Source organism: Mesoplodon densirostris, chromosome 1 (genome assembly GCF_025265405.1).
Source record: "Mesoplodon densirostris isolate mMesDen1 chromosome 1, mMesDen1 primary haplotype, whole genome shotgun sequence".
Lineage (NCBI taxonomy): Eukaryota > Metazoa > Chordata > Mammalia > Artiodactyla > Ziphiidae > Mesoplodon > Mesoplodon densirostris.
The window spans coordinates 155,119,664-155,146,711 of record NC_082661.1 but is presented as its reverse complement, the minus strand read 5'-3'; the positions used below and the strand labels follow the sequence as shown (position 1 = coordinate 155,146,711).

The window sequence follows — 27,048 nt, the reverse complement described above, 5'->3', positions numbered from 1 at the left end:
ACTTGTATTTAGAATATATATTTTTAAAAAATCTTTTTTAAGAAAATTTGGTTCAGAAGCAGAGAATAGAATGAAATAGAGTATTCAAAGAGCTCAGAATTTTCCAGAATCAATGGACGACAGTGAACAAAGACATTTTAACATGTCTTACAAGACCTCAAATGATAACCCCTCTTAAGTTTTTAAATTTTTTTCTGTTGTCACTCCTCCAATTTTACACTTCATTCATTGACTAGGATAAACAATAGAAGAGGAGGAGCAACTTGCTTGTGTAAGTAGCAGGATACCATTAGTGTAATTAGTTTCAAATCAGTACGTGCTGAACCCTGAACCCTGAACCCTGAACTTTGTGCATGCTGTTCTCTCTGCCTAAAATATAACCTTTTATTGATGTTCCACTACACTGGACACTTTTTTTTTTCAGTATTTTAATTGAATACTGGAGCTTCCATTTAGTGGTTAAGAGACAGTTTATTTTCTTCCAAGAGTTTCTTTGCTCATGATACATCCAATATCCCCAGAGGTTTACTCAGGCCTAAGAACAATGGCCTCAAAGAAACCAGAGAGCCTGTTCCATTTGCTCTTTAAGGGTTGCTTGGTCAGCCATGGAGGGATCCTGACCACTGAATTTCCAATGAAACCTGCAGGGCTAAAGCTCAAATACCCACTCCTGAAGCTAAGGGTCTGCTACCACTGCCATAACTACCTCTGTAACCTCTACCGTGGGTAAGCAGGAAGACACTGCAGGCTCAGCATAGTGCTTATCTGGACCTGTGCCCAAGGACGTGTCACCCTTAGTTCTCCTCCCACAACCTCCGTGTGCATTTCCTGTATGACTCTGTATGTATGAGGGTTGGCAGCAAAATGAGAAGCCTCTTTCACTCATAATAGTTGGCCCAAATCGCCACATACTCAGATTCCCAACACTTGGTTCCTTACACACAACTGAGCACAGAGCTAGTCCCCCTTCCATGGCATGTCCCCAGAGCTAAGATTGAGGTCGCCAAGTTCTGATAACTCTATTCCCTTTTTTTTCCTTCTTCTAAATTGTAGTCTATTTTTCAATCCCTTCTGCAATCACCCTGGCTTAGATTCTAAACACCTCTTTTCCAGAACATCACAACAGTCTCCTAATTAGTCTCCCTGCCTTCACTCATCATTCATACTGCCCCTGCTTGCCTCCTTGCCACTGCCATACACTTACTCTCTTGAATTCCTTTCACGCGGTCACCAGACACATCTTTCCTTTAAAAAAAAAAAAATCATTTATTTATTTATTTAGGCTATGCTGGGTCTTAGGTGTGACATGAGGGATCTTTTTTTAGTTGTGGCATGTGAACTTCTTAGTTGTGGCATGCATGCGGGATCTAGTTCCCTGACCAGGGATGGAATCTGGGCCCCCTGCACTGGGAGAGCTGAGTCTTACCCACTGGACCACCAGGGAAGTCCCCCAGACAGATCTTTCTAAATTTCCAAACTGATTATGTTCTTCTCCTGATTAAAGTCACATCATGGTGGGACTTCCCTGGTCAGGGAACTAGATCCCACTTGCATGCTGCAACTAAGAGTTTGCATGCCACAACTAAGGAGCTCGTGTCCTGCAACTAAGGAGGTCCGCCTGCCGCAACTAACACCAGCACAACCAAATAAATTTTTTAAAAAATAAATAAATAGGGCTTCCCTGGTGGTGCAGTGGTTGAGAGTCCACCTGCCGATGCAGGGGACACGGGTTCGAGCCCCAGTCCTGGAGGATCCCACATGCCGCGGAGCAGCTGGGCCCGTGAGCCATGGCCGCTGAGCCTGCGTGTCTGTGGCCTGTGCTCCACAGCGGGAGAGGCCACAGCAGTGAGAGGCCCGCGTACCGCAAAAATAAACAAACAAACAAATAAATAAATAAAGTCATATCATGATAAGTCAGAAAGAGCCAGCAAACCCTGGTTCTGTAGCTTGCTAGCTACTTAGCATTTCTGTCTTTTAGTTTCCTCCCCTACAAAAGAGAGATAAATAATAGTATCTATCTCATAAGATTATTTTGAAGATTAAATTATATAATGTGTGCAAAATTCCTAGCACAATGTCTGGCATTAGTAAATACTCAAAATAATGGTGAGCATCTCCATTTCCCCTCTCTTCTTCCTAATCACCTATGATTAAATCTAAGTGTTTCATGACATAATGATGTCTGCAACATCCCTAGCTCTAAAACGGAGCTGGTTCACTCACACATGGTCTATCTGTGAACATTAAGCTCCTGTCTCTGATGTTCACTCAGAACATTCTTGTTCTTGTTGTCCAGGTTTTTAAATTCTTTGATTCTTGTTCACCAAATTTATATCAGACTTCTGGGTCTTTTGACCTGTTTGGAAGCATTACACCACCCAGCTAGTCTCAGGCCAACTTCCTCTGACTTTAAATTTACGTGCTTATGTGACTTGGGTGTAATTGAAGCTTCAGATAGAGGTATTTCCATCAGTCATCACTGTCCAGGTACAATCAAGACTGAGTTCCTCCCCCTTCTCCTGACCCTCAACTTCCATACCCCACAGAATTACCCTTCAGTTTGGGGGACTGGACATAGAGTCCTCCAGTATCCTTCCCTGTCTCCCTAACTACTGTCCCTCCCCCTATATGCCATTAATCATTTTTGGTATCTTTGTACATTTATCCATGCTATTTTCTCCCTGACCCACCCAGCAAACTCTAATTTAAGACCTATTTCAAGCGTTTCTTCTTTGGTAAAGCCTTGCTTGACTTTCCTCCTTTTCCTCTCCTGAAGGACAAGCATAGTGTTTGATTGTATTGGACCCAGGGTGGTGCCAGGTGTGTAGCTGGAGTTCAGTGAATATTTGTTGAAAGGCATCCCTTGAAAGGACTGGTCATTTAGTTCCAGGTTCTGGAGGCTGCCCTTGCTGCTATCTTTTCAGATACCCATGTCTTCAGTTCTTCCTTTGATTCTATGAACAACTCTGATATAGTTCTGATAAATTCTTTTTTAATTAAGTTACCAAATTTGTGTTATGCTGTTTGCAATTATATACTCCTAATTGATGCAAGCATGCATTGCTTTCTTAATGAGAAAAAAAGTTTGTTTTCTACAATAAAAATATAAATAGACTCCAATTTAATCAATTGTTCTTTGGCAGCTGTTTTTGAGGAAAGTGAGAATCTTCACATTCACCTAGGATGGGAGAGCTGAAATTTGATGAGGGTTTTCAATAATGAAGTGAGGACATGGGAGATAGGAGGCACAAGACCACTGGCCAGGACACTGTGCTGAAATGTACATAAGGAATGCCACACTAGGGTCCTCTCCAGGAAGAGAGTACATCCAACTTAGGTTGATTTTTTTTTTTTTTTTCGGTACGCGGGCCTCTCACTGTTGTGGCCTCTCCCGTTGCGGAGCACAGGCTCCGTACGCACAGGCTCAGCAGCCATGGCTCACGGGTCCAGCCGCTCTGAGGCATGTGGGATCTTCCCAAACCGGGGCACGAACCCGTGTCCCCTGCATCGGCAGGCGGACTCTCAACCACTGTGCCACCAGGGAAGACTTAAGGTTGAATTTTAAAAAATCCTTACAACATAATGTACATCACGATAAATATAATTAACACTGCTGTATATTATATATGTAAGTTGTTAAGAGAGTAAATCCTAAGAGTTCTCATCAGAAGGAAACAAATTTTTTCTTCTATTTCTTTAATTTTGTATCAATATGAGATGATGGATATTTACTAAATTCATTGTGGTAATATGTAAGTCAAATCATTGTGCTGTATACCTTAAACTTATACAATGCTGTACATCAATTATATCTCAACAAAACTGGAAGAATAAATTAAAAATACAGTGGCATATACACATGTGCATGCTTTTGTAAGCATCAGAAATATGCATGTGTGTATCCATCAGAAATATGGCTAAAAATACTCAAAAAAAATATCCTCCAATAGGCATCATTAGGCAGGTACCTCTCCCTGAACTTATTGGAGGCAGGACCATCATCTTTAAAATGGTCCTCTACCACAAAACAGCTTCTCAAAATGTCATTGACAAATCAGATTCAAAAAAAATCAAATCGTGGGCTTCCCTGGTGGCGCAGTGGTTAAGAATCTGCCTGCCAATGCAGGGGACACAGGTTTTATCCCTGGTCCAGGAGGATCCCACATGCCGCGGAGCAACTGAGCCCATGCACCACAACTACTGAGCTTGCGTGCCTAGAGCCCGTGCTCCGCAACAAGAGAAGCCACCGCAATGAGAAGCCCGCGCACCGCAATGAAGAGTAGCCCCTGCTCACTGCAACTAGAGAAAGCCCGCGCACAGCAACGAAGACACGACACAGCCAAAAATAAATAAACAAAATTAAAAAAATTTTTTTAAGAATTTAAAAATAAAAAATCAAATCATACGCTGAAAGTGAACTTTCCTTGACTTGACTGTGAAAAGAACTTAAGATAGGAGAACAAAGGTAAAAGATAAAGAAGATGGTGGGAAGGAGATTAGGTCATTTGGGGAAGCATACCTCCTAGATGTGCAAGACAGAGATATGTTCCTGGTTGTGCCTTCACCAATATGTGAGAAAGAATTAAATCCAATTAAGGTGTCCATTACTAAGTTGTAAACATATTAGCTTTATTGCAGTCAGGCCTAGCTGCCATCAATGCTTGATTCAGGGTCAAACACTGCTATCTCTACTCTTGTAAAATATGCAACTCCATCTTTACTATAATGGGTTTAGGAAGGACAGAAAAATACCAGGAGAGGTTTCTAGGTCTTTGACAGATGACTCTTCTTCTTAATTCCTACCCCAATTTTGTGGCATTCTAGGGCAGTTGTCCGCAACTGGGGGTGCCCTTCAGAATTATACCTAGAACTTTATAAAGAAAATACACATGGTGGTCCCCACCACAGACCTACTGAATTATAATCCCCAAGGCTAGAGGTTTTTTTAAATTGTTTTTGCTCGCTTGTTTTTAATGTTTTTGTGGAGATAAAATTTGCTTACAATGAAACGCACAGATCTTAAAGTGTTCAGTTTAGTGAATTTGACAACTATATAAACCCAGTAACTACCACCCAAAACAAGATATAGGACATTTCCATCATCCTCATATTCCCTTGTGTCCAGTCCAATCTGCTCCAGCCTATCAGAGGCAACCATTCTTCTGATTTCTATCACTATAACTTAGTTTGGGCATGCTAGGATTTAAAAAAATACAGGTAAGTGGGGTGAAGTATAGCTACATGAACCAACTTGAATAAATCTCAAAAACGTAATAAAAAGCAAAAAACAAGTTGTAGAAAACTACAAGAAAATGATTTTATTTATATAAATCATTTACAACTTAAAGCAATGACAATTATTCTTTAGAGACATATACGCATGTTATAAAAATATAAAGATGTACATGGCAATGATAATCATTTCAGGATAGAGGCTGCCTTTTGTAGAGTGAGAGGGACTAAGGATAGGGAAGGGCACTCAGGGGGTTTTATTTTTTATTTTTAAATATTTATTTATTTATTTAGGCTGTGCTGGGTCTTAGTTGCGGCATGTGGGATCTTTTTTAGTTGCAGCATGTGGGATCTTTTAGTTGCGGCATGCAGACTCTTAGTTGCAGCATGCGGGATCTAATCCCCTGACCAGAGATCGGACCTGGGCCCCCTGCATTGGGAGCACAGAGTCTTACACACTGGACCACCAGGGAAGTCCCGAGAGGGTTTTAATATTTTATTTCTTAAGCTGAGTAGGAGGTACACAGGTGTTCTTTATATTTGTACTTTTCTTTATGTCTGTAATATTTCATAATAAAATAAAACTTCACAGCGGATTTTGGTGCACATGTTCTTGTAATCTCTACACACCAAGAAATACTCAAATTTTTAATAAATATGTAAGTAAAAATTTCAAAAACCAAATTAATTGTGTCGTCATCTGTTCAAGAAGCAATTTTTCTTTCTTTTTTTTTGCAACAAACTAAAGTTTTATTGCAGGGCGACAAGCAAGGGGAGTGGGAGACAGCCTCAGATCAAACTCCAGCTTGTCTCTGAGTTAGGGGTTTCTTTTTTGTTTTAAATAAATTTATTTATTTATTTATTTATTTTTGGCTGTGTTGGGTCTTTGTTGCTGGGCACAGGTTTTCTCTGGTTGCATCGAGCGGGGGCTACTCTTCGTTGAAATGTGCGGCCTTCTCTTGCTGCGGAGCACAGGCTCTAGGCGCGCAGGCTTCAGTAGTTGTGGCTCGCGGGCTCTTGAGCGCGGGCTCAGTCGTTGTGGCACACGGGCTTAGTTGCTCTGCGGCACGTGGGATATTCCTGGACCAGGGCTTGAACCTGTGTCTCCCGCATTGGCAGGCGGATTCTTAACCACTGCACCACCAGGGAAGTCCTAGGGGTTTCTTAAAGGGGAAGAACAAAGAAGCTGGGGTTAATCATCGTCTTGTGACATTTCTGTGACAGTTCTTTATTTTTCTTTTTTTTTTTTTGCAGTACGCGGGCCTCTCACTGTTGTGGCCTCTCCTATTGCGGAGCACAGGCTCCGGGTGCGCAGGCTCAGCGGCCATGGTTCACGGGCCCAGACGCTTCGCGGCATGTGAGATCTTCCCGGACCGGGGCACGAACCCGTGTCCCCTGCATCGGCAGGCGGACTCTCAACCACTGTGCCACCAGGGAAGCCCTCTGTGACATTTCTTAATTGTAGTTTCAGGAGTCAAGATGTCTCTGGTTTACAATTTTCTCACCAGGTAGTCCATGGCTCAGGAGTCAGGTAGCTTATCTTGCCCTGGAGAAACAGGGAACATTTTTAAATTCTATTTTGGTCCTTATCCTATGTTCTACTGTAATCCATTAAGCACATATACTCCATGAGAGCACAGATAGTGTTCTATTTAATCTTTTAGTCCTCTGAGTACCTAATGTTTTATGCATGGCACACACAGACAAAAAACAATTTAAAAAAACAGAAGATTCTAAACCTACCAATTGACCCACATTTTAACATTTCACATTCGCAGGTTTTCTATCATCCCGCAATATTTTAAGGCCTCTTGACATCTACAAACATCAATTTCACATCCACCTCCTTTTTAAGGTTTTTGGGTCCAAAAGGAAAAGAACAGGCCCAAGGACCTAGTAATACCCATCTCATGCCAGTCTTGTTATGTCACCACTATAACATTTAACATACTAGAGAAGGAGAAAGACAGCTGATACAAAGAAAGAAGATAAAAGATTTTTGTTTAAGATATACAGATTTATGGATAAACAGGAAAGCTTACGCATGAGGTGAGTCTCAAAGTTCTCTCCATGTCTTTTGTACATACCTCCTTATGGTATTTTTTGCACCATATTGCACCTGCTTACAAGTCGCCCCTAATTAGACCATGAATGCCTAAATGGTAGAGCAAGAATCATCTGCATTTTTGTTCTTCTGAATCTAGTAGATAGCATTGCTCAATAAACATTTATTGGAATAAGGACAGGAAAAGTGACGGAGAGGAAGAGAAAAGTAGATGTGTCTGGCACATGGCAGGGAAGAATGGAAACAAATATGCAGAAAGAAGATTAAAGGAAGGTAAGTAAAAGTATTAATTAGGATTAGGTTCAGCTGTGACTGACAGAAAATCCAAATTAACAATGGCTTACAGAAAAGAGAAGTTCATTTTTCTCTTATGTAAAAAAAAGTCTGGGGCCTCCCTGGTGGCGCAGTGGTTGAGAGTCCGCCTGCCGATGCAGGGGATACGGGTTCGTGCCCCGGTCCAGGAGGATCCCATATGCCGCGGAGCAGCTGGGCCCATGAGCCATGGCCGCTGAGCCTGCGCGTCCGGAGCCTGTGCTCCGCAACGGGAGAGGCCACAACAGTGAGAGGCCCGCGTACCACAAAAAAAAAAAAAAAAAAAAAAATTTCTGGAGATGAGTATTCCAAGGCTGGTAAAGGCTTCACAAATTCTTCTTATCTTGCTACTTACTCAGACTTAAGATGTGGTTTTTGCCTCATCATCCAAGATGGCTGCTTAACTTCCAGTCATTATGTCCTCATTCCAGCCAACAGAAAGGATAAAGGAGAGAAGTGCTTGCCCTCTCCCTTCAAAGACACTTCCTGGGTGCTGCACACTTAACTTCTGGGCTTACTCCTCCTTGCCCAGAGTTTAGCCATGACCACACCTAGTTACATGGGGATTTGGAAAAGGTAGTCTTTATTCTAGGTGGCTTCATCCCGGATGAAAATTAGGGATTTTATTACTAAGGAAGAAGAAGAAGTGAGATTAGTGAATCAAGGGTATAAATATTTTTATACATTACTATGTTTATTATACAAATATTATGTATATTATATATATTTAATATTAATTGAATACCAGGAAAATGTACTGTAAAAATGTTTTTCTTTAAAACAAATTCAAGCTTATTCATTTTTTTCTTTGTAAAAGTCTTTTTTTTAATGAATTTATTTGTTTATTTATTTATTTTTGGCTGCATTGGGTCTTCACTGCTGCACGCGGGCTTTCTTTAGTTGCGGTGAGCAGGGGCTACTCTTCCTTGCAGTGCGCGGGCTTCTCATTGCAGTGGCTTCTCTTGTTGTGGAGCACAGGCTCCAGGCATGCAGCCTTCAGTAGTGTGGCACGCAGGCTCAGTAGCTGTGGCTTAGTTGTTCTGCAGCCTGTGGGATCTTCCAGGACCAGGGCTCGAACCCGTGTCCCCTGCATTGGCAAGCAGATTCTGAATCACTGCGCCACCAGGGAAGTCCCAAAAGTCTTTCTTGTTATCTACTATGAATGTAAATAACATAGTAGCGTTTTTATTTTTTATTTATTTATTTTATTTATTTATTTATTTATTTATTTATTTGCGGTATGCGGGCCTCTCACTGTTGTGGCCTCTCCCATTGCGGAGCACAGGCTCCGGATGCGCAGGCTCAACAGCCATGGCTCACGGGCCCAGCCGCTCCGCGGCATGTGGGATTCTCCCAGACCGGGGCACGAACCCGTGTCCCCTGCATCGGCAAGCGGACTCTCAACCACTGCGCCACCAGGGAAGCCCCATAGTAGCGTTTTTAAAAGCATGGACTCCAGAGGAGGATGTCTATATTTAAATCATGGCTCCATAGTTTACTTCCTGTGGCTCTGTAACTTTGGATAAGTCACTTATCCTCTCCAGCTGAAATTTCTTCATCTGTAAAATGAAGATAGTAATAGTACCTACCTTACAGGGTTGCTGCAAAGATGAAATGTATTAATACACTACTATATACAACAATAAGTGCTTGATAAATCTTAACTATTACTATTTATGGTTGAAACTTTAGAAGATTCAAACAATTAGAAAGAGTAGGGAAGGTAATCTATAGTCCCACTTCCCACAAAAAATGAATATCAAAATGTTTATGTATTTACTTAAATCTAATTGCTATGGATATTTTTTTGGATATTTTTATGCTGTTCAAATACTTGTGTATATGATTCGTATCCTGCTTTAGTCCAGACCAACTTCTCTCCCTTCTCCATTCTGCTTCGTGTCCCCAGAAGCTGACCAGTAAGGACTCCATCAATAAATTCTATTGCGTTCTTCTGTATGGATTAACCCAATACCACATAAGAGTATTTATTTTCCCCTCCCTCTTTGAGGGATTGCTGTGGGTTGGCCGTGTCCCTTTATGGAAGGTTCCATCTCCTATCAGAGGCTGTCTCTTTCATACCCTACCCTTTCTGGGATCTTCCCTTCTGTCCTAGGATTGGTAACAGCTGTTGACGGACCCAAAGCTCTGCAATAATCCTTACTGGTTTCCCTAAACCTTTTGTAAATAATCCCTTTGTTAAATCCCCTCAAATTACGCAGTTTCAGTGTACCAGGTCCTTTCTTCCAGGACTTTGGCTGACATACATAGGAGAACAAGAATTTTTTTTCAGAGAGGATATTTTAGTAGCTGTATAATATTCTATAGTGCCAATGTACCTTAACAATAATAGCAATTACTTAATGTACCTGTCAAGTACTTTACAGACACCAATTTTATTTACTCCTCACCAACCCCAGGGATTGGTATTTTACAGATGAGGAAACTGAGCCTCCGGGAAGTCTGAAAATTTACTTGCCTTTGGTTTCAGAGCTGATAAGCAGCAAGGTTAGTCCTACTTCTATTATTCCCATTAAACCCAGTGGTTCCAAAACCTGGCTAATCGTCAGAGGAACCTAAGGAATTTTTTCCCCTGTGTCCACTCAAAGAGAGCTTAATTTTGTAGGTCCAGAGTGAGACCCAGAAATCTCTATTTTTATAAAAGTTGCTCAGGGGAGTCTGATGATCAGCTAGATTCGAGAAGAAATTACCTCATTTTAGTATGCGTATGTTTCCTTTTGTTGGATATTCAGATCATGTGTATACTATGTTTTTATAAATAAGACTGCAATAAAGATGGTTATATATAAAGTTTTGCCTTATTTAGTATTGTTCATATAGAATGAGTCTCAGAAGAGTGATGAGTGAGTTAATGAGATAAATATTTTTGATTCTTGATGTGCTTCATTCAAATGTTTATTCATTTAGCTACTTAAATATTCACTTAAAAATATATTTTTTTCTACAAATATTTATTTACCATGCTCCAAGCTCCAACCATTGTGCTGAGGGTTTGCAATGTAACAGTGAGCAAGACACATAGTGGAGAGATGGATATTAAACAAATAATTATCCAAATAAAATATTTGATTATAATTGTGATAGGGTCTATGAAGAAAAAATAAAGAGGACTATAAGCCTGGTTTGAGAATGAGTAGTGAAGATATTCCAGAGAAAATGATATTTAAATTGAGGCTTGATGAATGAGTAGAAGTTAGCCATGCAAAGAGAAAGGAAAGAACATTCCAGACACAGAAAGTGGCATATGCAAAGCCTCAAAGGTATGGGAGAACTTGGAAAGTTATATAAAATTAGATTTATATCATAAGAAGATGGTATAAATATACTGAGGTAAAGCAAGAGTGAATGAAAAGGGAGAAATTAAGAACCTATTGCAGGGACTTCCCTGGTGGCACAGTGGGTAAGAATCTGCCTGCCAATGCAGGGGACACGGTTTGAGCCCTGGACTGGGAAGATCCCACATGCCACGGAGCAACTAAGCCCATACGCCACAACTACTGAGCCCACGTGCCACAGCTACTGAAGCCCACGCGCCTGGAGCCCATGATCTGCAACACGAGAAGCCACTGCAGTGAGAAGCCCGTGCACTGCAACGACGAGTAGCCCCCACTCGTGGCAAATAGAGAAAGCCTGCGTGCAGCAATGAAGACCCAATGCAACCAATAAATAAATAATTTATTTTTAAAAAAAAGAAGAAGCAGCTATTGCAGAGGTTCATGAAGGAGGTGGAGTAAGAAGAAATGATTGATGGCTCGAAGTGGTGCCAGTAAAGATGATGAGAAGTGAATATAGATTTATGTAGAAAGTAGGATCTATAGGACTTGTTGATTAATTATATAAAAGTGGTAAAGGAAAAGAAGTCAAAATGAGTCCCCAGTTTTTGGCATAAACAAGTGGCTGAATGTTGTTATTGGGCAAGAGAGGGACAGTGGAGGCAGACTAGGTTTGCAAGGGATAATCATGAATATGGTTTTGGCAGTATTAAGTGTTGAGATGAACAAATATGTGATGTCTGAGTGGAGAGGTTGAGTTGGGTCCCAGTAAGAGACAGTGATCTGGAACTCAGAAGTCTTGTGTAAAGAAATAAAATTGATATTGAAACCATGGAAATGAATGGAATGGATAATGTAGTTGAAGAACATATACAGTGTCAAGAAGAGAAGGCCAATGACTGTGCCTGGAAGACTCTAACATTGAAAGGCTGAGTGAAGAAGAAGGTCAAAAAGAAAACTGAAAAGTAGTGACCATCTAAGTAGGAGGAAAACCAGAAGTGTGTGTTGTAATGGAAATTCAAGAGAAAAGAATGTTTCACTGGAAAGCTGTCAAAAAGTCAAAAGTTTTTGAGTGTTCAAGTAAGATGAAAACGAAAAACAATGATTAAATTTAGTTGATGGAATGAATTGAGAAGTGAATGATATGCACAGATGATATTTCATCAAATGAAGTGAACAGGGAACTTCCCTGGTGGTCCAGTGGCTAAGACTCCGTGCTCCCAGTGCAGGGGGCCCAGGTTCGATCCCTGGTCAGGTAACTAGATCCCACATGCTGCCACTAAAGATCCCATGTGCCGCAACTAAAGCCCGGTGCAGCCAAATAAATAAATTAAAATAAATAAAATTTTAAAAAATGAGATGATCACTGCAGCCCTATTTGTGGAAATAACCTGTCTCCTAGTACAGCAAAAGATACGCTTATGCTCACCGATTTTATTTCCCCAAAAGTAAATACTCATTTTAAGGTTGGTATGGTGAAGTTATTTTTTTGAACAAAAATTGGGGCATATTGTTGGACAATTTATTCTATGTGAAATATTTATCAGAAGAGGTTTGTAATCGTACAAAATTAAACCATTGTTAATTACAAATAAACCCAGATAGATGCACTGTAACTTAGTGAGGGTGAACCTTCCGCAAGTAATATGTAAGAGAGGGATAATCTGTGGGGTGAGATCCCTGAGGATGTTGAAGGAACACTGTAAAGGGATTAGCCTCAGGTAAGGGAAGAGATGCCTGTCTTGTTAACAGGAAAAAAAGATCAAAGAATGATTCGCTGATAAGAGTTAACAGAGTTCTCTTCTATTATTATTTCTAATAATCTTCTACTATTATTACCAGTTGCCTTTCTTTCTACAGTAAGAGATGAGGAAGCTTGGTACTAGTGAGGGAGAGGCAGTAGGATTGGAGATGTGAGAAGAATAAGGAAGATCTATGAAGAATGGGTGTGTGAACAGGATATGGGAGTCAAAGAATTCCTGGACAGTGTTGTAAGAGCCCAGTGGAGATTGGAGACCATGAATTCATTGTGGTGTCAATCATACCAATTTGCACATTATGGTTTTCTCCAAGTGTTCACAGCAACACAGGTACACATATGGATAGTATGAACCATCGGATTGATCGAGGCCTGGGATTTTTGCCAGACTGGTGCCAGAGAAGGACAATTGAGCCAGCGAGTTCAAAATAGTAGTCAAATGTAGTTGATATTATAAACCACAGAGAATTTTATTCAGTAAAATGGGGGAGGAAGTGGGGAAGGGGAACGTTTCTCTTAAGTAAAAGCAGTTTACTTAAGGGAGAGTCCTTGAGGGGAAGAGGGAAAGGGATAGAGAAGAAAGACAGGGAGGAAGAGGGAGAGATGGAGAAAGGTAGGGAAGGAGAAAGGGACGAAGAGAGAGAGAGAGTAGGAGACAGACAGACAGACCAGAGACTAAGAGGGCATTTGATTTTGTTTGTGATAGTTTTCCATTCTTAGTTCCCTGGCTATGTTTCAAGCCCATGGGTTCAAGAGATTCCCCTGTATCCTTACAGTGAATTTGCTTCTTTGGCTGAAGTTTCTATTTCAAAACAGTCTTAACTAAGACAAGAAAATGTAATATAGACTCTTGTACTCTCATAGCGTGTTTTTGTTTGTCTTGTTTTCGGGGTTAGGGGTGGGGGTGGGTCATGTAGAGCCAAAGTTGATCAGTTTTTCAACCCCTAAAGGGCACTTCTGTTGAAGCCATCTAACAGCCCTATTGCATAAGGCTCAGATTTCTGGCAGATGCCTTTGGAGCCTCCGGGGCTTGGAGTCACCAGCAGGTTTCCCCAAGGGTCCCTGCCTCCTTGCCTCACTGGCCCTGTTCAGGAGCAGCCAGGACTTCATGCCTGGTGCTGCTGGGGTAGAAGCGTAGCTTTTTTGATCTGCTGAGGATCTGGTCCTAGGAAAAGGGGAATGTGAGTCCTCTGTTCTTGACTGTACCCGAGATCCTTCCCCACTGGTTTCCTATTGCACAGTGAATCAGTTCACTCGAGGTAGGTCGACATTGCCCCCACCATCCGTCTCTTTCCAGGTGGTACCACTTTGAGATCATGGTATTACTAACCCTTGTGTCCTCCTTCCCAAAGCCATCAGATACAGGTTTACCAAAACATCTACCTTCTGTTTCCTACTTCCTATCTACAATACTAAATACTAACAACGTGGGAGCTCTGAGGTTGCCTGTTTGGGCATTTACTTGATTGATTGATCTTTCTGCAGGCATTTAGTTTTAGTTTCCCACAACAGTAACATGCAAGCAACTCTCATTCTCTTCTCAGTCCTCCTGTCAATTTAACAAGCTGCTCTCAAGGCAGGTTCTGTAATGAATCCTTGGTGTGCAGAAATGACTGCCATGTAATTGAATTAAATTCCATGAAGTGATGTCACAGTTTAATTAACCATTCCCCACTTGTTGGACATTTAGATTGCTTTCAATATTTGAGTTTATAACTGATTACTATAAAGCATAACTTTGTGCCAAGAAGTTTTTCTGTATTTAGGAAAACATGGGATTCCTCCTTAATTTTTCAAAGTTTTCAATACCACTAGCACGTATTTATGTTGTTTACTACTTAGCCTGGAAGTGTAGAATAATGACATTAACCGCCCTCACCCTACCCTTTCTTTTTTTCCCCTCTGCTTAGTTTTCTTTGAACCTCTGACTAGGTTCAAAGAACTTTCTCCCACATTCTCCTTCTGTAAAATGCCTGCGAATTCCATTTTTCACACTTTTCATTGCCATTTCCTCCTCATGTAGACCTCCCTCCTAGAGATGTCTGTCCTCAGGCTCGGATCTGTACTGATTTCTTTCTAGACCTATCACACAGTAGTCATCCTTGGACTATCCAGGATCCTGGATCTGATGACCTACTCCTTCTTGGTTTACTCTCTTATTTTGCTGAAGTGCGTCCTCCAATAGCATCCTGACGAAGGATAAAAAGAAGATAAACATTTTCATACTATGCATGTCTAAATATATCTAAATTAAATATCATTTTCTAATTCTGAATTTTGAGGACAATGATCCATTGTCTTCTAGCATTCAATGTTGTTGAGAAATTTAATACTATTTTAACTCCCAACCTTTTGTATGTGGTCTTTCTTTTTTCTTTCTTTCTTTCTTTGAAAGCTTCTAGGATCACCTTTCTTGTGGCATTCTGAAACTTCAAGTTGATATGTTTTTGAGTTGCTGGGGTTTTTTTTTTAACTTTTTTTTTTTTTTTTTTTTTTGCGTTACGCGGGCCTCTCACTGCTGTGGCCTCTCCCGTTGCGGAGCACAGGCTCCAGACGCACAGGCTCAGCAGCCATGGCTCACGGGCCCAGCCGCTCCACGGCATGTGGGACCTTCCCGGACAGGGGCACAAACCCGCGTCCCCTGCATCGGCAGGCGGACTCCCAACCACTGCGCCACCAGGGAAGCCCTGAGTTGCTGTTTTTAAAATTTATTATATTGGGCACTCAATATGGTCTTTTTAAAAAAATGAGATGTAATTACACATAACATTATATTACATTAGTCATATTAGGTGTACAACATAATGATTGCATATTTGTATATTCAATATACTCTTTTAAACTGGAGACTTGGCCTTTATTTCTGGGAAATGTTCTTGTACTATTTCCTTGATAATTTTGTTCCCACCGTTCTCTCTTTTGCGAACTCTTTTAGTTAGATGTTCAATTTCCTGGCTTAATCTTTTAATTTTCTTATCTTTTTTACTTCACCCTCATTTTTAATGTCCAAAAGCACCTAATGTTCTCTAATGTTTCTCCCTCCTCCCTTTCATTTCCCTCCCTCTCCCCCTTTCTTTCCTTCCTTCCTGAGAGAATTTCAGTCTTATTTCAGGGATATAAAATCTGATCTCCCTGAGAATGTTAATTTAATGTTAATCTACCGTCTGCATTATCTGTTTCCTCTGAGTTCCTCTTTTCCCCCTCTAGTTTATTTGTTTTGATCTCTGTCTTTACTCTTGGAAACTTTCCTCAAAGATCTGGTGATCCTTGAATGTTTGTTCAGATTTTCAAATGAATCGCTGCAAAGCTGATTGGAAGCTCTGTGTGAGTGGGCAGTTCTTGTCAGCTTGTGGGCTTATTTTTAGATTAAAGAGGTAGTCAGCCAGCTTGTGGGTGTGGGTGTGAATGTGGTCCCCCAAATGTCAGTGTGTGTAGGTATTTTCTCTGTAGCAATTTAGTTTATCAAGAGAAAGAGCCTGTAATCTGCCGGGAAGGATAAGCCTGGCCATTGGCACTGTAGCACAGGGTGAGGTAAGGGGACTGAGGAATCTCAGTTCAGTAGGCAGACTTCCATTTTCCTTAAATCCTCACTCCTGCCCTCTTCCTGCCTGTTGCTCCCCAGGAAGCCTCCCCCCAGATAGAGTACTGTGGGAGTGGGGGAGGGGTGGTTGGCTGACTGGTGGGAGTGAGGCTTGGAGTGCTAACTGCTTTTTTAGTCTTTTCAGACCCCACTCATCGCTTTCAATGTCCTATTCCTTCCACTGTCTTCCAGGGTACTGCAGGCTTCAATCCTTCCCGAGGTAGTCTTGCTTCTTGAGGGTATTCTCCAAGAAAGTTCTGCTAACCATTCCTCCACCTGCTTTTTGTCTTCATATGTTGGGGTCTGGGGGTACAACTATTTCCTAGTTTTATTGAAGATGGGGTTTGTGTTTCTGTTTCTCATTCTGATTTTTTTGAAGATGGGGGAGGGGGGCTGCACCGTGTGGATCTTAGTTCCCCGACCAGGGATTGAACCCCGGGCCCTTGGCAGTGAAAGTGCGGAGTCCTAACCACTGGACTGCCAGAGAATTCCCTGGAGGAGATTTTCAAAAGAAGAGGTTAGAAAGGTCAGTGATCAGCCATCTTAATCCTGGGAATTGTAGAGGTGACTTCCAAGCATTTGCTCTGATCATAACTATCCAGACTTTGTTGAAAATAAAAAACCAAAAATCAAAAACCAGCAGTTTTCTGAAAGCAGTTCTTTCTGCATGTACTTGTTCAATGGCAGTGCCAAGCAGTGATATGCCTAGCTATGCCGAAGCCTGAGACCAAAGAGAAAATTAGCAATACTGATCCTATCTTTAAATTTTTGATATTTTGGGGTTTGGGGGCTTTCTGCACCAATTTTTATTTTAAAAAATATTGTATTAAATATTATTTATCTTGGTAACTGAGCTTTTTGGGCACCCCTTAAATTTTACCCTCTAGTTGAGTGACTTACTTGCTCTACCTTAATCCTGGCCCTAGAGGGGTGTGCATTCTTCATCAGCTACCCTCACCCCCGGAAACCACTACAAATAAACATACAATCTAAGTAAAAGTAGCCTACTTGTTGTGCAAACTTACAGCTTCAGGACAAATTCCACGGTCACCCTTCCAATCAGTTTGCCTTTTTTAAGAGTGCGTTGTAGGTATGTCTAAGTCCTCTCTTCTGTTCATAGCAAGAGTTGGTCTCTTTCTAGGAAATACTGTATAGGATTGGGTCAAAGTGACTTCCTCCCAGTATATTTGAGATGCCAGAGCTCTGTTGATGCATGTTGCAAAAAGGACAGGTGTGGCACTGCCATAATAATGAGTTCCGCAGCTTTTCTTACTAAGATGATGTGACATCAACAGAATCAGAAGCATTTCCTCTAAATTTTTCTGATGTTGATTTTTCTCCTAAAAACCTTGAGATAAAGTAAAAGAAGTAAAAATTCTTCAAGTATTTCTACACCCACTTTTACACATGGGAGGTGTCAGGAAAGGATCCTCCCTTGCTAATTGCAGGATTTTTGGTTGACTAAGTGGGAGATGGAGGAGGCAGGTGTTTGAGCTGCTATGGGGACTATGATACAGTGAGAGTGAATTTTTTTATTCTTTTCAGTTCTTGTTTTACCTAACTGTGGTAATGTAGAGGAGTCTTTTAGACCACTGTGCATTGTCACAGTGAAGATCAGTCATGTTGAAGGCATTCTCAGTCCTTGTGTGTTTATAGGAAATCTTAACTATTTTGGGATGCTCTGTCTGTAAGCCATAGAGGCACATGGCTACATAAAGACACAGTGATTACCTCACCTTGCTTGCCATACCACACCCTTGAGGAAGATCTAGAGGAGTGCTACTCTAAGTCTCAGAGTGTGCACCGTGGACTAGAGTTAGTTCCTGAACTAGTATTACCTGTCTGTGTCCAGATAATCATGGAAATTGAGAACAAACATTTAGAAACTTTTATAGCAATTTGACAGAATAATTTATGTTTGTTGCATTTAATAATAAAAATGTCAGCTTGCATTTTTGAGATCTTCTTTTTAAAGTCACTTTCTAGTAATTAATTTTTATTGTATTTTACAGAAGTATTTGCTGGCGACGGACTGGAAAGAAAAAACTTGGCTTTCATCACAGGTAAACAGAAAAATCTGGATCTGGAGAGCACTTTTTTTTTGGCCACACTGCGTGGCTTGCGGGATCTTATTTCCCTGACCAGAGATTGAACCCGGACCACTGCAGTGAAAGCGCCAAGTCCTAACCACTGGACCCCCAGGGAATTCCCTGGAGAGCATTCTTGGTATTTAAGAAAGTGTCGAAATTTTCATGACATTGAACTTGGCAATGAGTTGTCTCTTGGATATGACATCAAAAGCACGGGCAACAAAGGCAAAAATAGAAAAACGGGACTACTTCAAACTAAAACTTTTGTGCATTAAAGAGCACAGTCAATGGAGTAAAAAGACAACCTTCTAAATGGAGATAATATTTGTAAATCATATATCTGACAAGGGGTTAATATCCAGAATATATTTAAAAACTCCTACAACTTAACAATAAAAAATCAAATAACTTGATTAAAAGATGAGCAGAGGATTTGAATAGACATTTCTCCAAAGGTGATATACAAATAAGTGACACACATATGAAAAGATTCTCAACATCTCTAGTAATCAGGAAAATACATATCAAAAGCACAATGAGATATCACCTCACACCCATTAGGATGGCCACTATCAAAAAAACAGAAAATAGGAATTCCAAATCAGCTGCACTATTGTTCATTTTCAGTGGCAATGTATGATGGTTCCAATTTCTCTGCATCTTTGCCAACACGTATTATTGTCCATCTTTTTAATTATAGCCATTTCAGTGGGTGTGAAGATTACTGATTTTTAAGCTAATCAGAATAATATGTTCAAAATGCAAATATGACCAACTCACTCCCATTCAATGGCCCTAATTTTTTTTTCAGAATAAATTCCAAAAGTGTAATATAACATAAGAAGCCTTCCATGTTGCTATCCCTACCTCCCTATCTCTAGTCTCACCATCTGCCACTTCCCTTTCCTGCACTTTATACTCTAGGGATACGAATTGTGTGAAGTTTTCTGCATGCACTTTGCTACCTCTAACCTCTAAAACTTTGTTCCTGCTTTTCTGTCTGCCTAGATTTTCCCCCCACCTTTTTGCCTAACTTTTACTCACGCTTTAATACTACCCAGGCATTCATTTCTCATGGAGCTCTTCTCTAAATCCCCAGGTGTTATTATCATTTTTTCTACTAGGTATTAGCTTATGAATGTAACAACCCTATGAGGCAGGAACTCTTATCCTAATTTTATGCATAATTTTATGATCCTTAGAGAGAGTGAGAGATAGAGATATTAGTAACTTGCCAAAAAGTCACACCGTAAGGGAGTGAAGATTGTGCTCTCATAGCAGCCTCTGCACACATGGGTTCTTTTGTTTGTTATTTTATTTTTAATCTTTTGGCTGTGTTGGGTGTTCATTGCTGCGCAGGGGCTTTCTCTAGTTGCGGCAAGCGGGGGCTGCTCTTCGTTGCGGTGCGCGGGCTTCTCATTGTGGTGGCTTCTTTTGTTGCGGAGCACGGGCTCTAGGCGTACGGGCTTCAGTAGTTGTGGCACACAGGCTTAGTTGCTCCGCAGCATGTGGGATCTTCCCGGACCAGGGCTTGAACCCATGTCCCCTGCATTGGCAGGTGTATTCTTAACCACTGCACCACCAGGGAAGTCCCACACATGGGTTCTTTATCTCATTACATTTATATTATCTCCTTATATCTCCCAATTCAATCATGCACTCATTTAACTATTCATTCTCCAAATATTTATTTATAGTTTACCATATGTCAGGCACTGTGGCAGGTGCTAAGGACACGACATTGACAAGACAGATCCTATATGGGACCTCATTGAACTAAAGAGTCTATAGAGGTGTACAGATGATTCAACTAATGGGTATTTGCTATGGTAGCAAGTAACAGAGGGACCTAATCAGTAGTTAAAGAAGCCTGGAAAAAATGATCTTGAAGCTGATAAGGATAAGGATGACTGGGGAACATCTTAAGGATGACTGAGGATTAGTGAGGTAAACATCTTAAGATGTTTGGCTTGAGGGTGACATGTAGCATGTCATATTATATAAGTTATCTCTTTTTTAAGCCCCAAAATTTAGTGGCTTAAGAAACAAATATTTGCTTTTTTAGCATCATCTGCTCATGGTGCCACCTGCTGCTCCCACCCCTGCCCCCCACCTGGCTGCCACCCTGAGTCACTACCTGTGCAGCTCCGGCCACCTGGCTCCCTGTGCTAGCCACCGATATTTGGAGTTCTTACAGTAATGCAGACATTGACAAGAAAGAGCAGTCTGAACTTGATCAAGGTTTGGTTGATGCTGAAGAAGTAGAAGAAGAAGAAACTGGTGAAGAATCAAAAATCAAAGCAGGTCAGCTGACTGTTCAGATGTTGTAAAATCCTCAGATTCTTGCAGCCCTTCAAGAAAGATTTGATGGTCTGGTAGAAACACCAACAGGATACATTGAAAGCTTGCCTAAGGTAGTTAAAAGACAAGTGAACGCTCTGAAAATCCTTCAAGTTAAATGTGCACAGACAGAAGCCAAATTCTATGAGGAAGTTCATGATCTTGAAGGAAAATATGCTGTTCTCTATCAGCCTCTATTTGATAAGTGATTTGAGATCACTTATGAACCTACATAAAAAGAATGTGAATGGAAACCAGATGAGGAAAATGAAATTTTGGAGGAACTGAAAGAAAAGGCCAAGATTGAAGATGAGAAAAAAGATAAAGAAAAAGAGGACCCCAAGGGAATTCCTGAATTTTGGTTGACTGTTTTTTTCTTTTTTTCTTTTTTTGCAGTGCGCAGCCCTCTCACTGTTGTGACCTCTCCCGTTGCGGAGCACAGGCTCCGGACGCGCAGGCTCAGCGGCCATGGCTCATGGGCCCAGCCGCTCCGCGGCATGTGGGATCCTCACGGACCGGGGCACGAACCCGTGTCCCCTGAATCGGCAGGTGGACTCTCAACCACTGCGCCACCAGGGAAGCCCTGGTTGACTGTTTTTTAAGAATGTTGACTTGCTCAGTGATATGTTTCAGGAACATGATAAACATATTCTGAAGCACTTGAAAGATGTTAAAGTGAAGTCCTTAGATGCAGTCCGGCCTATGAGTTTTGTCTTAGAGTTTCACTTTGAACCCAGTGAATATTTTACAAGTGAACTGCTGTCAAAGACACATAGTATGAAGTCAGAACCAGATGATTCTGTTCCTTTTTCTTTTGATGGACCAGAAATTAAGGGTTGTACAAGGTCCACATAGATTGGAAAAAAGGAAAGAATTGTCACTTTGAAAATCATTAAGAAGCAGAAACAAGGGACTTGGGGCAGTTTGTACTGTGACCAAAACAATTTCTAATACTCTTTAATATTTTTGCACCTCCTGAAGTTCCTGAGAGTGGAGATCTGGATGCTGCTGCTGAAGCTATCCTTGCTGCAGACCTTGGAAGTCATCACTTTTTACATGAATGTATAATCCCAAGATCAGTGTATACTTTACTGGAGAAGTTACTAAAGAAGATGATGATGATTATGATGAAGAAGGTTAAGAAGAGGATGAGAAAGGGGAAGAAGAAGGAGATGAGGAAAATGATCCAGACTATGACTCAAAGGATCAAAACCCAACAGAGAGCAAGCAGCTGTGAAGGAGGATGTATGTGGCCTTGAGGGTAACTTGCATTGATCTAACTCCTGTTTCCTTGGAAAGGAGGAATTTACATAACTTGAAAAGCCTATTTCAAGTTTTTTTTTTTTGTTGTTTGTTTGCTTGTTTTTGTAGCTTAAAAAATATATCAAATTAAAAAAAATTTTTTTTAATGATCTCACAGTTTCCGTGGACAGGAATTTTTTTTCTTTTTCTTTTCTTTCTTTCTTTCTTTCTTTTTTTTTTTTTTTAATTTTTGGCTGCACCGTGTGGCATGCAGGATCTTAGTTCCCTGACCAGGGAAGAGTGGAAGTGCAGAGTCTTAACCACTGGACCACTAGGGAAGTCCCTGTGGTCAGGAATTTGGAAGTGACTTAATTGGGTAGTTGTGGCTCAGGGTCTCTCATGAGGTTACCATCAAGATATTGGCTGGGGCTGCAGTCATCTGGATGCTTAATAAATTTGGCTGGAGGATCTGCTTCCAAAATGGCTCATTCTCATGGTTGTTGGCAGGAGGCCTCAGTTCCCTACTGAAACCATGCACCTCAGATTGGGACTTGAACCCACGTGCCAGGACTTCAACCCAGCCAAAACCCAGACTGGGACTCGAACCCAAGAGGCCGGGACTCGAACATGGCCAAAACCCAAGGTCTTCCAACTGAGATCACACACCTGGTTTCAGGACTTAATGAAGCTCAGGTTCTTGATGTCTCATTGCAGAAGGAATTCAGTGAGAGATAAAGTGTGAGGTGAGACGTGAATTTATTTAGAGAGAAACACACTCCACAGACAGAGTGTGGGCCATCTCAGAATGCAAGAGCAGCACCAGGGTATGGGGTTGTCAGTTTTTATAGAGGTGGGTAATTTCACAGGCTAATGAGTGGAAGGAGTATTCTAGCTATTCCAGGAAGGGGCTGGGATTTCCAGGAATTGGGCTGCCACCCACTTTTTGATCCTTATGGTCAGCCTTGGAACTGTCAGGGCACCTGCCAGTGTGTCATTTAGCGTGCTAATGTAGTACAATGAGCGTATACTGAGGCTCAAGGTCTAGTGGAAGTCGACTTGTCCGCCATATTGGACCCTTTTGGTTTTAATCAGTTTATGTCATGTCCTCAGGCTATGTCGTTCTTTCAAAGGTTGTGTCCTACCCACTTCCTTCCTGTTTCACTACCACATGAGTCTATCCATAGGGCTGCTTGAGTATCTTTGAAATATGTCAACTTCCCCAAGAGAGAGCAAGGAGGTCACAATGCCTAATGACCTAGTCTTAGAAGTCATGCAACATCACTTTACCACATTCTACTCATTAGAAGTGAGTCACTAAGTCTAGCCCATATTTAAAGGGTAGAGAATTACACTTCAACTTTTTGAAAGGAGGAGTGCCAAAGATCTTGTAGACATATTTTAAAAACATCAAACATATTCAAGGAAAAAAAAATTCAGCATGGGGCTTCCCTGGTGGCGCAGTGGTTGAGAGTCCGCCTGCCAATGCAGGGGACATGGGTTTGTGCCCCGGTCCGGGAAGATCCCACATGCCGCGGAGCGGCTGGACCCGTGAGCCATGGCCGTTGAGCCTGCGCGTCCGGAGCCTGTGCTCCGCAACGGGAGAGGCCACAACAGTGAGAGGCCCACGTACTGCAAAAAAAAAAAAAAAAAAAAAAAAAAAAATATTCAGCATGGCTAGAATTAGAGTAAAAGACGAGGGTAATGACTGATGAAGAGAGGACTGGTGAATGATGACAGTGGAAAAATTAACGGAGCCAGATTCCTTATTTCCCTATTAATCTTAGTGATTTAGTTTTTATTTTTAGGGCAGTGGGAAGCCACTGAAAAGCTTTCTTTTGTATTTATTTTTAAATTTAAATTTGTTTTCATTTTTTGGTCACACTGTGCAGCTAGCAGAATCTTAGTTCCCCAACCAGGGATCGAACCCGTGCCCCCTGCAGTGGACGTGTAGAGTCCTAACCACTGGACCTCCAGGGAATTCCCAAAAGTTCTCTTTTTTAAAGCTTTATTGAAATACAATTCATAAACCATACAAATCACCCATTTAAAATGTTCAACTCAATGGCTTTTAGTATATTCACAGAATTGTGCGTTTATCTCTACAATCAGTTTTAGAACATTCTCATTACCCCATAAAGAAACCTTTAGTTGTTACTCATTCTCCCTGTCCCTAGGCAACCACTAACCTACTTTTTCTCTCTATACATTTACCTATCCTGGGCCTTTCATGTAAATGGAAATGTGGTACTTTGTGACTGGTTTCTTGATTATGTTTTCAAGTTTCATCTATGTTGCAGTATGTATCAATAGATCTTTTTTTTTTTTTTTTTTTGCGGTACGCGGGCCTCTCACTATTGTGGCCTCTCCCGTTGCAGAGCAGAGGCTCCGGATACTCAGGCTCAGCAGCCATGGCTCATGGGCCCAGCCGCTCCGCGGCATGTGGGATCTTCCCGGACAGGGGCACAAACCCGTGTCCCCTGCATCGGCAGGCAGACTCTCAACCACTGCGCCTCCAGGGAAGCCCCCTTTTTTTTTTAACAAACATTTTATTTACTTATTTTTTGGCCTTGCTGTGCTGCTTGCAGGATCTCAGTTCCCTGTCCAGAGACTGAACCTGGGCCACAGCACTGAAAGTACCAAATCCTAACCACTAGACCACTAGGGAATTCCCAATTCTTCATTCCTGTTTATGGATGAATAATATTCCATTGCATGGATATACACATTTTATCTATCTATCTATCTATTAATTGATAGACATTTGGGTTGTTTCTACTCTTTGGCTATTGTGAATAATGTTGCTGTGAACATTCATGTACAAGATTTTGTGTGGACATGTTTTCATTTCTCTTGGGTATATACCTAGGAGTGGAATTTCTGGGTCATGTGATAACTATATGTTTAAATTTTTGAGGAACTTCCAGGCTGTTTTCCATTCATTTGCACCATTTTACATTCCTACTAGCAATGTATGAGCATTCCAGTTTCTTCACATCTTTGCCAATACATGTTGTTGTCCATCTTTTTGATAACAGCCATCCTACTGGGTGTGACAAGGCATTTCATTTTGTTTTTAATTTGCATTTTTGTCTTAAAATGTAGATTTTGGGACTTCCATGGCAGTCCAGTGGTTAAGGCTCCGTGCTTCCACTGCAGGGGGAACGAGTTTGATCCCTGGCTGGGGAGCCCGGGATCCCACATGCTGCATGCTGCGGACAAAAAAATAAAATAAAATAATAGACTTTGTTATTATTCAGGTATGACAAGGTCAACAGATCAGATTGCCATTGAAAAGACAGCTGTTATGCTCAGAGATCCCAAGAGGAGGGGGCACGCCATGCCATGGCAGAGGAAACCACCAAGTTCAGTCAGGAGGGGAGGGGAATGTGGGTAAGAATTTTATTGTGATTTCTGTGGTAAGCAACAAGTGAGGCTGAGTACGGTTTAGGATTGGCTAGGTTGAATAATTTCCATAAGCCCTGGGGCAAAGGGACTGCTCCTAGCTGTCTGGTACCTGGCCCGGGGGAGTAAGATAGGGAAATAGTAGCCTGGAGTATAAGAGTTTGATAAAGAATGTGATTGAGGATTTGGGCTGTAGATTCGTTGGTTTGTCTATGAAAGGCATGCCTGCAGGCAAGTCTATAAAAATTGGCTAACCCCGGCAGGGGAGGTGCAGGAGCTTCAGGTCAGCAAGGTCCCAAAATGTCAGAGCATCAGGAACATACAATTCCCCTGATAGTTAATGTTGTTGAACCCTTTCATATGCTTATTGGCCATCTTTGGAGAAGTGTCTGCTCAGATCCTTTGCCCATTTTTAAATTGGGTTGTCTTTTTATTATTGAGTTGCAATAGTTCTTTGTACATTCTAGCTACAAGTCCCTTATCAGATATATGATTTGCAAAAATTGTCTCCTGGGACTTCCCAGGACTCCTTGCTTCCACTGCAGGGGGCACAGTTTCAATCCCTGGTCTGGGAAGTAAGATCCCACAAGCCTTGCAACGTAGCCAAAAGAAAAAATAAATTAAAATTATAAATAAATAAATAAAGGTCAGGGGTGAGATCTAGAGCACAGGGAATAAGTAGCCTTAGTTAGGAGGAGAAGTTATGCTGCTCCCATGGAACCAAGAAGGCTGGCAGAAAGCATGAGTGGCCATGTAGGTAGGTTTACTGGCCCGCTGGCAGGAAGCTGATGGAGTTCTTCAAGGGAAGGCCATGGCTGCACCCTCAATGCACATCACAGGGCCTGCTGTAGAGTAAGGACTCAGTAAATGCTTAATGAACTGAACAGGCTTGGGTTTCAGTCATGATTGCATCATGATTATATCACGATTTCTAGATACGACCTTAGGAAAGTTACTTACTCTCCGTGCCTCATTTCCGGTGAAAGTGGGGATAATAATCCCAGTCATTGAGTCAGAAACTAATATATATATATATATATTCACCAAACTCTGTTTCCTTTTCTTCTTGGACACACAGCTAGATAATGCTTTGCAGCCTCCAGTTATGTTAGGCACATACTGACGGGCACATCATTGGCTCTCAACAGATGTTTAATGAAAGAATATAACTACTGAGTATTCCATTATAAACTTTGTTGTGTCACCAGTTCTTCCTTATCTTGATCCAAGATGACATCTTGTCTGGCCATGGAGGTAGTTAAGACCAAATGAAAATTTCCTGTGGATGATCTGTTGTAAAGAATATGATTTGTTTTACACAGGACTAACTAATGATAATTAATTTCCCCCTAATTATAATTCATGGAGAAAAGCAGGTGGTATTCTTAATTCCCTGAATAGAACTGGAGGGAAGCAGTAGTTGTAGAAAACTTTTGCCAGAGTATTTCTCCCCCCACAGGCCCCCCCCCACGTAATTTAAAGGTACACTATTAATAGAAGTAGTGTGAGGGACGCTGTGATTAGAGAATGGGAAAATTGAACTGCCGCTAACAAAAACTTGCTGACTACGGAGGTGGAGTGCTCTAGGGTTTTAGTACCTTAGATGAAGCTGTCAGTGATTCAGATTTTCAACCTCAATTTTTCTGGTTTAATAACATGGTCAAGTCAGTTACATGAATACATTAAACAAATCCATGAATTCTTATGCCAACCAATTTCTTGTGTGAATAATA

General features: G+C 41.3%; 1 pseudogene; it reads left to right on the top strand.

Annotated features, from left to right (window-relative positions):
- Positions 1-544: 544 nt before the first annotated feature.
- On the top strand, positions 545-21,908 carry LOC132488691 (nucleosome assembly protein 1-like 1; annotated as a pseudogene).
- Positions 21,909-27,048: the final 5,140 nt, after the last annotated feature.